We start from the raw sequence: 10,494 nt of genomic DNA on the forward strand, positions 1-10,494 counted from the left end.
CACTCCTGTCATTACATTATCTGTGCCAATGCCAAGCAGATTCTCCCTCTTGAGGCCACAATTCCCAAGAAAAGATAAAACTGCTCTGGCTATTGTTCTAGCATCTCCTCCCTTCAGCTCAACAAGTTCAAGGTAAGTGGCCACCCCATTTCCCTTGTCCTCACTAAAATACCGAATTACGATCCCAAGGTACATTCAGACACTTACATCGGTGCTGTCACCAATGTCAGCCACCAGTCTTTTTAGAAAATATGGTGCTAACACACCAATTGATCATTTCAGTACACTTGGTATGGTGCATATGAAAATGCTGGGTTGCACTGGAATCTGGAACAGCAGCCTTGCATGCCTGACCAATGTGGTCACATGAAAGAATGATTCAATGCTCTGCGATAGCCATTGCCATTGTTGCCTCTGCCTGTTTGAAAGAGTCAGTGTTTTTTGAAGAAAATGGCAATGTAGATTGCTTAGATCATTATTTGGCTTGGACATTTCAGTGTCCTTCTGAGTTGACACATGCTTTTTAATGTCAAACAACTTGACACAGAAGTTTGATACAGTCTTGCAGTAAAGATAGTAACCCTTTGTGTCATTGCCCACATTTGGCTTCAGCCACCCCTTCAACTATGGGATTAACTCCCATTCTTGTGTGAGTGTGACATGTTAGCTACTTTTTGAAAGTGTGTAATGTCCAATGCTGTGTATTTGTATTAATATTTGTGAGGATGAACTTTTGAATTATCCAGTGATCATACTCAGGATGAGATTTAATCAGAAGACCCCAGCTGAATTTTGGCCCATGTTTGAAAAGGAGTAAAAGGGGGTTGCCATAATAGGCCATAATAATGTTATTGCCTTTCCCAACCACAGCCATGATGGCAATAAAGACAAAATACAGATTTTTTTAGAAAATCGCTTTGAGTGTTGTCAGAGATTAGCAGAGATTGGCAACTTTTTTTAAATTAATGGAAAAAATTGGAATGCCCAGCAGTCAAGGATGTAGAAAGGAAGTGCCGCCTTACAGGTAAAAGAGCCAATTACCTATTAGATACAGACATCACCTTTCAATCAGCTCGAGGACACGTATGCGCATTAGCTACACAAGCCGTGAAAATTTAGTTTTTTAGCATAGTGAGGTAAAGAATCACAATTTATGATTTCATTATTGTCCAGCTTTGTTGCTGATTTGAAATATATTCTTTGATCGTAATCTTGACCAACTGTTTTTGAGATTTCGATCTTTCCCCATTCAAATGAGAGCTGCACCTATCCCACATCCACAAGCTTTTAGTATGCTCAGGGTTGCCAGATAACAGATGCAACACACCAATCGGAGACTCAAATTGGAAATATTTCACCCATGCATAATTTATGCAATCTGGCAACCATGCATGCAAGTGTGTGCTTTCTCCTCTTCAGAAAAATTTAAATAAATACTTCTGCTCAAAGAAAAGATGTGGTGCAGTCACTCTGTGTCCATTTGTGAGGCTGCATGTGCCATTTAGAGCAAAGTCTAGGAGTAAACATTTTCAGTGATGAACTTTAACAATATTCCAATAGATTTTCACATCATTCGCACATGGAGGGGACACACGAGCAAAACCAAGTGAGAGAGAAATTTGTTTGTTCTTTGCGTTATTTGTAAAATGCTGAAGTCCCGTACACCTGTATGTGAATGTTACTCTGGCAGTACTCATTTATCAGTGTCATGCAGCCTGTTTTATTCAGTGGTGTGCTGAATGGGATGCCAAACATTGACAAGACCCATGAGCATGTAATCATTAATAATGTTCTTAGTATATAAAGTAAATGGGTCCACTTTGTGGCCAACATTAAAATAAGCTTTTAGAATCTCTTTCCCAAAAATTGTATTTTACCATTAAACCTGAAGACTGTTAAATTGAATACTAAATTAACATTGCATTGAAGTAGTGTAAAATAATCAATGAATAATTGTATTCAGCTTTATTCAATTTTACTAACACATGATAGAAAGTATAGCAACAAAACTTCAAGCAATCGCAGAATGGTCCCATCAGTATAGACTTCAGAAAATTGTGCATCACTCATTGAGTGCATGTCTGGGCTTAAAAGATACAGCTATGAAGAAACTTTAATCTTCTCTTTTCCATGTTCTAACTGCTGATGTGTCCCCTGCACCAAAACAATTGCACACCCCTGCTCATTTGAATATGTAAGATTAATACAGTAAATTGGCAAGCAGATTTCCTTGAATACCAGCAAACACACAAAATCCTTGCATCAATGTATGTCCTAATCTACAGAGCATGTAAAAAAAAAATGAAGCAATAGATGTTTTGTACATAAAAAACTGTTCTATACGTTGTTTTAGTAGCATATTAAAAGTGTGTAATTACGATACATCTCCACTTTCTACAGAGCACCCCCAATATTTTCAGAGAAACCCTCAGTGATTTTGATCTAATACTGGGACTGTAGCTGGCTAACATCTGCAGATACATTCAATTATATAGCCTATATTTTGTAGGTCTATTTTGGGTACATATTTCATGTCTGGTGTCTTTTGGTCTTTTTACTCAAAATAAGTGTTTTCGTGGAGGGAATTCGAATTGTGGAATCGAATTCAGAGCTTGTAAATCGGAATAGAATAAAATCGTGAAGTATCAATACCCAGCACTATTAAATGGTAACACTTTACTATAAGTTAATGAACTAACAATGAACAATACCTTTACACCATTAATTAATTTAGGTTAATGTTAATTTCAACATACAATACAAAAATGTTTTCATTAAAAAACATGTATATGTTAACATTAATGCATTATGAACTAACATGAACTAACTATAAACAATTGTATTTTGTATAAGTGTTGTACAAATGAGCATGGGTGGCGGGCACATACAGTTCTTACCACACACATATGTGCATCAGTGCATGACCAGACCGCACATTACACCAATGTTATATTATCTGTAAATGTTTGTGTAAATCTGTGTTTGTAAAATGTGTTTGTGTAAATCTGTAAATGATTACCAGTTTTATCCAAAGCGACTTACAGTGCATTTATTACAGGGACAATCCCCCCGGAGCAACCTGGAGTTAAGTGCCTTGCTCAAGGACACAATGGTGGTGGCTGTGGGGTTCGAACCAGTGTACTTCTGATGACCAGATTACCAGTTATGTGCTTAGACCACTACACCACCACCACTCCATACACTACCGCTCCCACAACTTGGGGTTCAGTGTCTTGCCCAAGGACACTTCGACATATAGGCCTGGAGTCGTGTGGGCCTGGAATCGAACCGCCAACTTCTCTTCCGAGAAAAGGCTATGAGAGCAGAACTCAACAGAACACAAACGACTGTAAAGGAAATCCAGAGCCAGCCACAAATGTTGATGTGATGTCCGATGTGATGTCCATTATAAAAGTCCCATGTTACATTTGCAAATGGACATGAACAAGCAGTTAAGATCATTAGGCATGGAAATGGACAATGAATAAATAATGAAGGGAAGTCAAAGAAAATGTTAAACCACAATTTAATCTCATGGTTACAAGCTTTATAATGACACACTTCAATTAGGGAAAGAGCAGTTGTGCAAAAACATGTTGTTGTGCAGAATGGAGAGCAGTGAGGCTGACCAAGTAACATACACAAGACACAAGCAGTGCAAATGAAAAGAGGGTATGACCAAAAAGACTAATGGTAGGTCCAATGCATGTGCCATTTAGAGCAAAGTCTAGGAGTAAACATTTTCAGTGATGAACTTTAACAATATTCCAATAGATTTTCACATCATTCGCACATGGAGGGGACACACGAGCAAAACCAAGTGAGAGAGAAATTTGTTTGTTCTTTGCGTTATTTGTAAAATGCTGAAGTCCCGTACACCTGTATGTGAATGTTACACTGGCAGTACTCATTTATCAGTGTCATGCAGCCTGTTTTATTCAGTGGTGTGCTGAATTGGATGCCAAACATTGACAAGACCCATGAGCATGTAATCATTAATAATGTTCTTAGTATATAAAGTAAATGGGTCCACTTTGTGGCCAACATTAAAATAAGCTTTTAGAATCTCTTTCCCAAAAATTGTATTTTACCATTAAACCTGAAGACTGTTAAATTGAATACTAAATTAACATTGCATTGAAGTAGTGTAAAATAATCAATGAATAATTGTATTCAGCTTTATTCAATTTTACTAACACATGATAGAAAGTATAGCAACAAAACTTCAAGCAATCGCAGAATGGTCCCATCAGTATAGACTTCAGAAAATTGTGCATCACTCATTGAGTGCATGTCTGGGCTTAAAAGATACAACTATGAAGAAACTTTAATCTTCTCTTTTCCATGTTCTAACTGCTGATGTGTCCCCTGCACCAAAACAATTGCACACCCCTGCTCATTTGAATATGTAAGACTAATACAGTAAATTGGCAAGCAGATTTCCTTGAATACCAGCAAACACACAAAATCCTTGCATCAATGTATGTCCTAATCTACAGAGCATGTAAAAAATAAAAAAAATGAAGCAATAGATGTTTTGTACATAAAAAACTGTTCTATACGTTGTTTTAGTAGCATATTAAAAGTGTGTAATTACGATACATCTCCACTTTCTACAGAGCACCCCCAATATTTTCAGAGAAACCCTCAGTGATTTTGATCTAATACTGGGACTGTAGCTGGCTAACATCTGCAGATACATTCAATTATATAGCCTATATTTTGTAGGTCTATTTTGGGTACATATTTCATGTCTGGTGTCTTTTGGTCTTTTTACTCAAAATAAGTGTTTTAGTGGAGGGAATTCGAATTGTGGAATCGAATTCAGAGCTTGTAAATCGGAATAGAATAAAATCGTGAAGTATCAATACCCAGCACTATTAAATGGTAACACTTTACTATAAGTTAATGAACTAACAATGAACAATACCTTTACACCATTAATTAATTTAGGTTAATGTTAATTTCAACATACAATACAAAAATGTTTTCATTAAAAAACATGTATATGTTAACATTAATGCATTATGAACTAACATGAACTAACTATAAACAATTGTATTTTGTATAAGTGTTGTACAAATGAGCATGGGTGGCGGGCACATACAGTTCTTACCACACACACATATGTGCATCAGTGCATGACCAGACCGCACATTACACCAATGTTATATTATCTGTAAATGTTTGTAACGGGGGTCAATATAAATAATAATTTAATGAAAACTTAAACCAAAACACACAAACATAAACACACATGACGGACATGCCCGTAATTCTCTCTCTCTCTCTCGAACCATCGTCACCAGCCGCCTTTATCCCTCACGCGCCCCATCAGGCTGATTGGGGACCGGGGGTGCGACATTCTAGCCCGGCACCGGCCCACCCCCCTCCGAACAACTTTGTTTAAAATTGTGTTTGCCAGACCTTCATTCCAAACCAAGTCAAGAGCTTTATCTAACTGACAAAAGCCTGAAGGCATTATTTTGTCTTTGTCAGTCTGGATATGTATACTATACAGTGGAAAGAAAAAGTATGTGAACCCCATAGGTTCGATGTCAACAAAAGCTAATTAGAGACAGGAGTTGGTAAACCTGGCATCTAATGCAATGCGATTTGAGGTGTGGGTTAAAGCTACTTTGACTTTTGAAAAGCACTCAAACATTTTGATTTTGATATTTACAAGAAGCATCTGCTACATGGACCATGCACATGGGAAAATGTTTTGTGGACTCATGAAACTATGCTTCACTTGCTTGGGAAAAACATTCAGCACTACGTATGGCGAAAAAAGGGCACCGCATACCAGCATGAAATCATCTCAATGGTGAAGTACGGTGGAGGGAGCATCACGATTTGGGGCTGCTTTGCTGCTTCAGGGCCTGGACCGCTTGCAATCATTAAGGGAAAATTAATTCCCAAATGTATCAAGATATCCTACAGGAATATGTCAGGGTGGATGTTCACCAGCTGAAGCTCAGTAAAAGTTGGGTGATGCAGCAGGACAATGACCATAAACATCAAAGTAAATCCACTACAGAATGGCTTCAAAAAATGAAAATCCACCTTTTGGAGTGTCCCAGTTAGAGCCCAGACCTGAACCCAAAAGAGATGCTGTGTAGTGACCTCAAGAGAGCCGTTCACACCAGACATCCTAAGAATACGGCTTAGCTGAATCAGTTATGTAAGGAAGAATGCTTCAAAATTCCTTCTGAATGTTGTGTAGGTCTACTGCACACCTTCCGGACAACCTTAATTGATGTTACTGCTACCAAATGAGGGTTGATCAGTTATTAAATCCAAGGATTCACTTACTTCTTCCACAGCACTTTGAATGATTAATGGGATGTGTTCAGTAAAGACAAGGTTATAATTGTTTGTGTGTTTTTAGCTTAAGCACATTGTGTTTGACTTTGATGAGATCACATTTGATGACCAATTAATGCAGAAATACAGCTACATGTAATTCAAAGGGTTCACATACTTTTTCTTGCCACTGTATCTAAAAAGATAGTAAAGAGTAAGTTTAATTTAAAAAAGTAACGATTTGCCATTTCTACCATTATTAGTGAATAGATATACCAATGAGTGAAAGTTTGACTCTTCTTTTGTTTATTAGCCAGCATGGGAAAATTGGGAATTTTAACAACTGAAAAAATCACTATATTCAGCTGTGTTGCCTGCTCCCTCTCTTTTTCATGAACTATATAGCTCAAAATGTTGCAATCTGTTGTATTTACTTGAATGACAGTTTGTGTCTACAATGTTTTACACTGAAGATTGTTGCATAGCACAACTCAAAGAGAGTGTTTTGTATTGTCTCCATGTCGCATAAGTTCTCACAGTTTTGACTCTGGTATCTGCCTGTGCCTCATTCAAAAAACAACCTGTTAATTTGTGCAGTAAATTGGAAGCAGTGGGTTTCAAACACAGCAATATGGGTTTAGGATGACATGAGGGTAGTACTACTACTGACAAATTATACTTCATCTCAAGCTTATCTTTAAATAGTGCTCAGAATGTGAATGTGGGCACCATATGATGAAGCTTATCTTTGTGCATAACTTGACTACCATTTAAGAAAACGTAATCGTAATCAGGTTGAAGGATCCGAGGATGTAATTTGTGTTGAGTGTGTTTGCTACTTTAAGAGAGCAAACAAACATCTGTGTTGTTCTGCAACTATACTGGTTCTAAATTTCTATCATATTATTTTATTAGTATGAATTTTATATATTAATTTTTACTTTTCATTTCACATTGTTTCTTGCTGTTGCTATGCTTTTCTGTACTGTATCATCTTCACAAGTTAGATCGTAAATGGTCTGCACTTATTTAGAGTGTAGGGGCAAGTATGTACCGTTCCGACCTATGAAGGCCGGAACGGTACACGAGGGGGTGGGTGGCCAGCACCACGCGCGACCGCCTTTGTCTTCCCAGTGGCAATGTTTTTACCACACCAGGTACTAATTTTTTAGGCTGAGTCGACCTAGGGGAGGCCCGGGACCGGTTCAGATAATCGTCACTGGTGTTGGCCATGAGCGGGAATCGATTTAACCGCTACATTTACATTTATGCATTTGTAAATGTAAGATGCTTTTATCCAAAGCGACTTACAGTGCACTTATTACAGGGACAATCCCCCCGGAGCAACCTGGAGTTAAGTGCCTTGCTCAAGGACACAATGGTGGTGGCTGTGGGGTTCGAACCAGTGTACTTCTGATGACCAGATTACCAGTTATGTGCTTAGACCACTACACCACCACCACTCCATACACTACCGCTCCCACAACTTGGGGTTCAGTGTCTTGCCCAAGGACACTTCGACATATAGGCCTGGAGTCGTGTGGGCCTGGAATCGAACCACCAACTTCTCTTCCGAGAAAAGGCTATGAGAGCAGAACTCAACAGAACACAAACGACTGTAAAGGAAATCCAGAGCCAGCCACAAATGTTGATGTGATGTCCGATGTGATGTCCATTATAAAAGTCTCATGTTACATTTGCAAATGGACATGAACAAGCAGTTAAGATCATTAGGCATGGAAATGGACAATGAATAAATAATGAAGGGAAGTCAGAGAAAATGTTAAACCACAATTTAATCTCATGGTTACAAGCTTTATAATGACACACTTCAATTAGGGAAAGAGCAGTTGTGCAAAAACATGTTGTTGTGCAGAATGGAGAGCAGTGAGGCTGACCAAGTAACATACACAAGACACAAGCAGTGCAAATGAAAAGAGGGTATGACCAAAAAGACTAATGGTAGGTCCAATTTCACCCACATATGTGATTCTACATGTGCAACACACACCCAGTACATTATAGATTATTGGTGAGTTTGCAGCAATACATTGCCAATAGCAGGTTACTCACCAATACATACTGTATAGAGTGCCCTGCAATAAAAACAAAGGGCAAATTACATGCATTATATAGTACAAGTGTGTGTGGACCAAAAACCACAAAATCAATAATACAATGACATGCAAAATAATAATCTAATGCTGATGAGAAATTATAGGATATACACAACCACAACATCATACTTTGGTTAAAGGCTTGTCAATACTTTATTTTGCTGATGAAAAAAACAGCACTTGCACTTTTTAAAAGAGAAATTACTTTCAATTAAAGAGAACAAATTGTTCATAATTGCAAATACCAAAGCCTCACTCCATGAGGAAACTGCTGTTATACTCAAAGGACACTGCAAAAACACTCTGTGGTGGAAAATTGTGGAAATAGTACAGCTTTTGGGAGGTCATTAAAACTTCCATTAAATCCAGTCTTTACTAAAAACCTGCAGGCCTGAAACTGCTGAGAAAAATTATGATCTTTTGGGGTTTACAGCTTTGCTATACCGATCGTACACATTTCTCTAAAATAATGTCAGTGCTCGCAATACAATTAGCACAGCTATTCAAAATTACTCCTACTTTAATTTAGCAAAATATATGCATTATAATCCACATCAAAGATTACTATCAACCCTTAAATAAAATATATAACATGGAAGGAAAAGCAGCCAGTCAGTGGAATTTTTTTTGGCCCGTTCCTCCAGACAGAACTGATGTAACAGAGTCAGGTTTGTAGGCCTCCTTGCTCGCACACACTTTTTCAGTTCTGCCCACAAATGTACTATCGGATTGAAGTCAGGGCTTTGTGCTGGCCACTCCAATATCTTGATTTTGTTGTCCTTAAGCCATTTTGACACACCTTTAGAGGTATACTTGGGGTCATTGTCCATTTGGAAGACCCATTTACGACTGAGCTTTATCTTCCTGGCTGATGTCTTGAGATGTTGCTTCAATATATCCACATAATATTCTTTCCTCATGATGGCATCTATTTTGTGAAGTGCACCAGTCCCTCCTGCAGCAAAGCACCCCCACAACATGATGCTGCCACCCCCATGATTCACGGTTGGGATGTTGTTCTTCAGCTTGCAAGCCTCACTCTTTTTCCTCCAAACATAATGATGGTCATTATGGCCAAACAGTTCAATTTTTGTTTCATCATATCAGAGGACGTTTCTCCAAAAAGTAAGATCTTTGTTCCCATGAGCACTTGCAAACTGTAGTCTGGCTTTATGGTGGTTTTGGAGGATCGGCTTCTTGCTTGCTGAACAGCCTTTCAGGATATGTTGATATAGGACTCGATTTACTGTTGATATACACTACCGTTCAAAAGTTTAAGGTCACTCAATCATTCTTTATTTTTATTTTTTTCACATTTTAGAATAAAAGTAAAGTCATCACAACAACAGAATAATAGAGGTCCATTTAGAGCTTGTTTACACTGAAAAACAGCATGGATGGACACAAAAACAGGTTCAGCGTGAACAGCCCCAGCCGCTTCTGTCAAGTATGGCGTCCTTGTAAAGCAACAGCTGATATCTCACACTACTCACGAAAAATGTGTTTGTGTTTCAGGGGGCGTATTACAGAAAACTTCCTATCTTAAGTCTTAATGTAAGATCTGATCAGTTAAGTTAGGTGTATCATAGTTCAATGGAACGGAGGAGGTGAGAACCAGCTTGGCAATATAAATTATATTTTAATTATAAACTTAAACAAAAGACAAACACACACATGACGGACATGTCCGTAAACTATCTCTCTCTCGTCGCACCACCGTCTGCCATCAGCCTTTATCCCTCTCGGAGGCTTAATTAGCCTGATAAGGGACCGGGTGTGTATAATCACAACCCGGCCCTGCCCTCCGCCCTGCCACATTAGGATTTTTCACAAATTCATATTACAGAACTGTAGTTAAGATAAAAAAATGCACTTAGGAAATATTCCGTTATCCATAGTTTTCCTGAGCAACCACTGGACGGCGCCACGTTGATTCTAACTGCCTCTTTTCCTATTTCTGATATCCAGACGCCAAGTAAAAACCGCAAAACGAGCGATACATAGGAGACCAATAACCATTTAAGTGTTATTTGGAGTAAAAATTAATTTCAGGCTTAACTTGTGCAGTTAT

This window comes from Xyrauchen texanus, chromosome 10 (genome assembly GCF_025860055.1).
Source record: "Xyrauchen texanus isolate HMW12.3.18 chromosome 10, RBS_HiC_50CHRs, whole genome shotgun sequence".
In the NCBI taxonomy this organism is placed as follows: Eukaryota; Metazoa; Chordata; class Actinopteri; order Cypriniformes; family Catostomidae; genus Xyrauchen; species Xyrauchen texanus.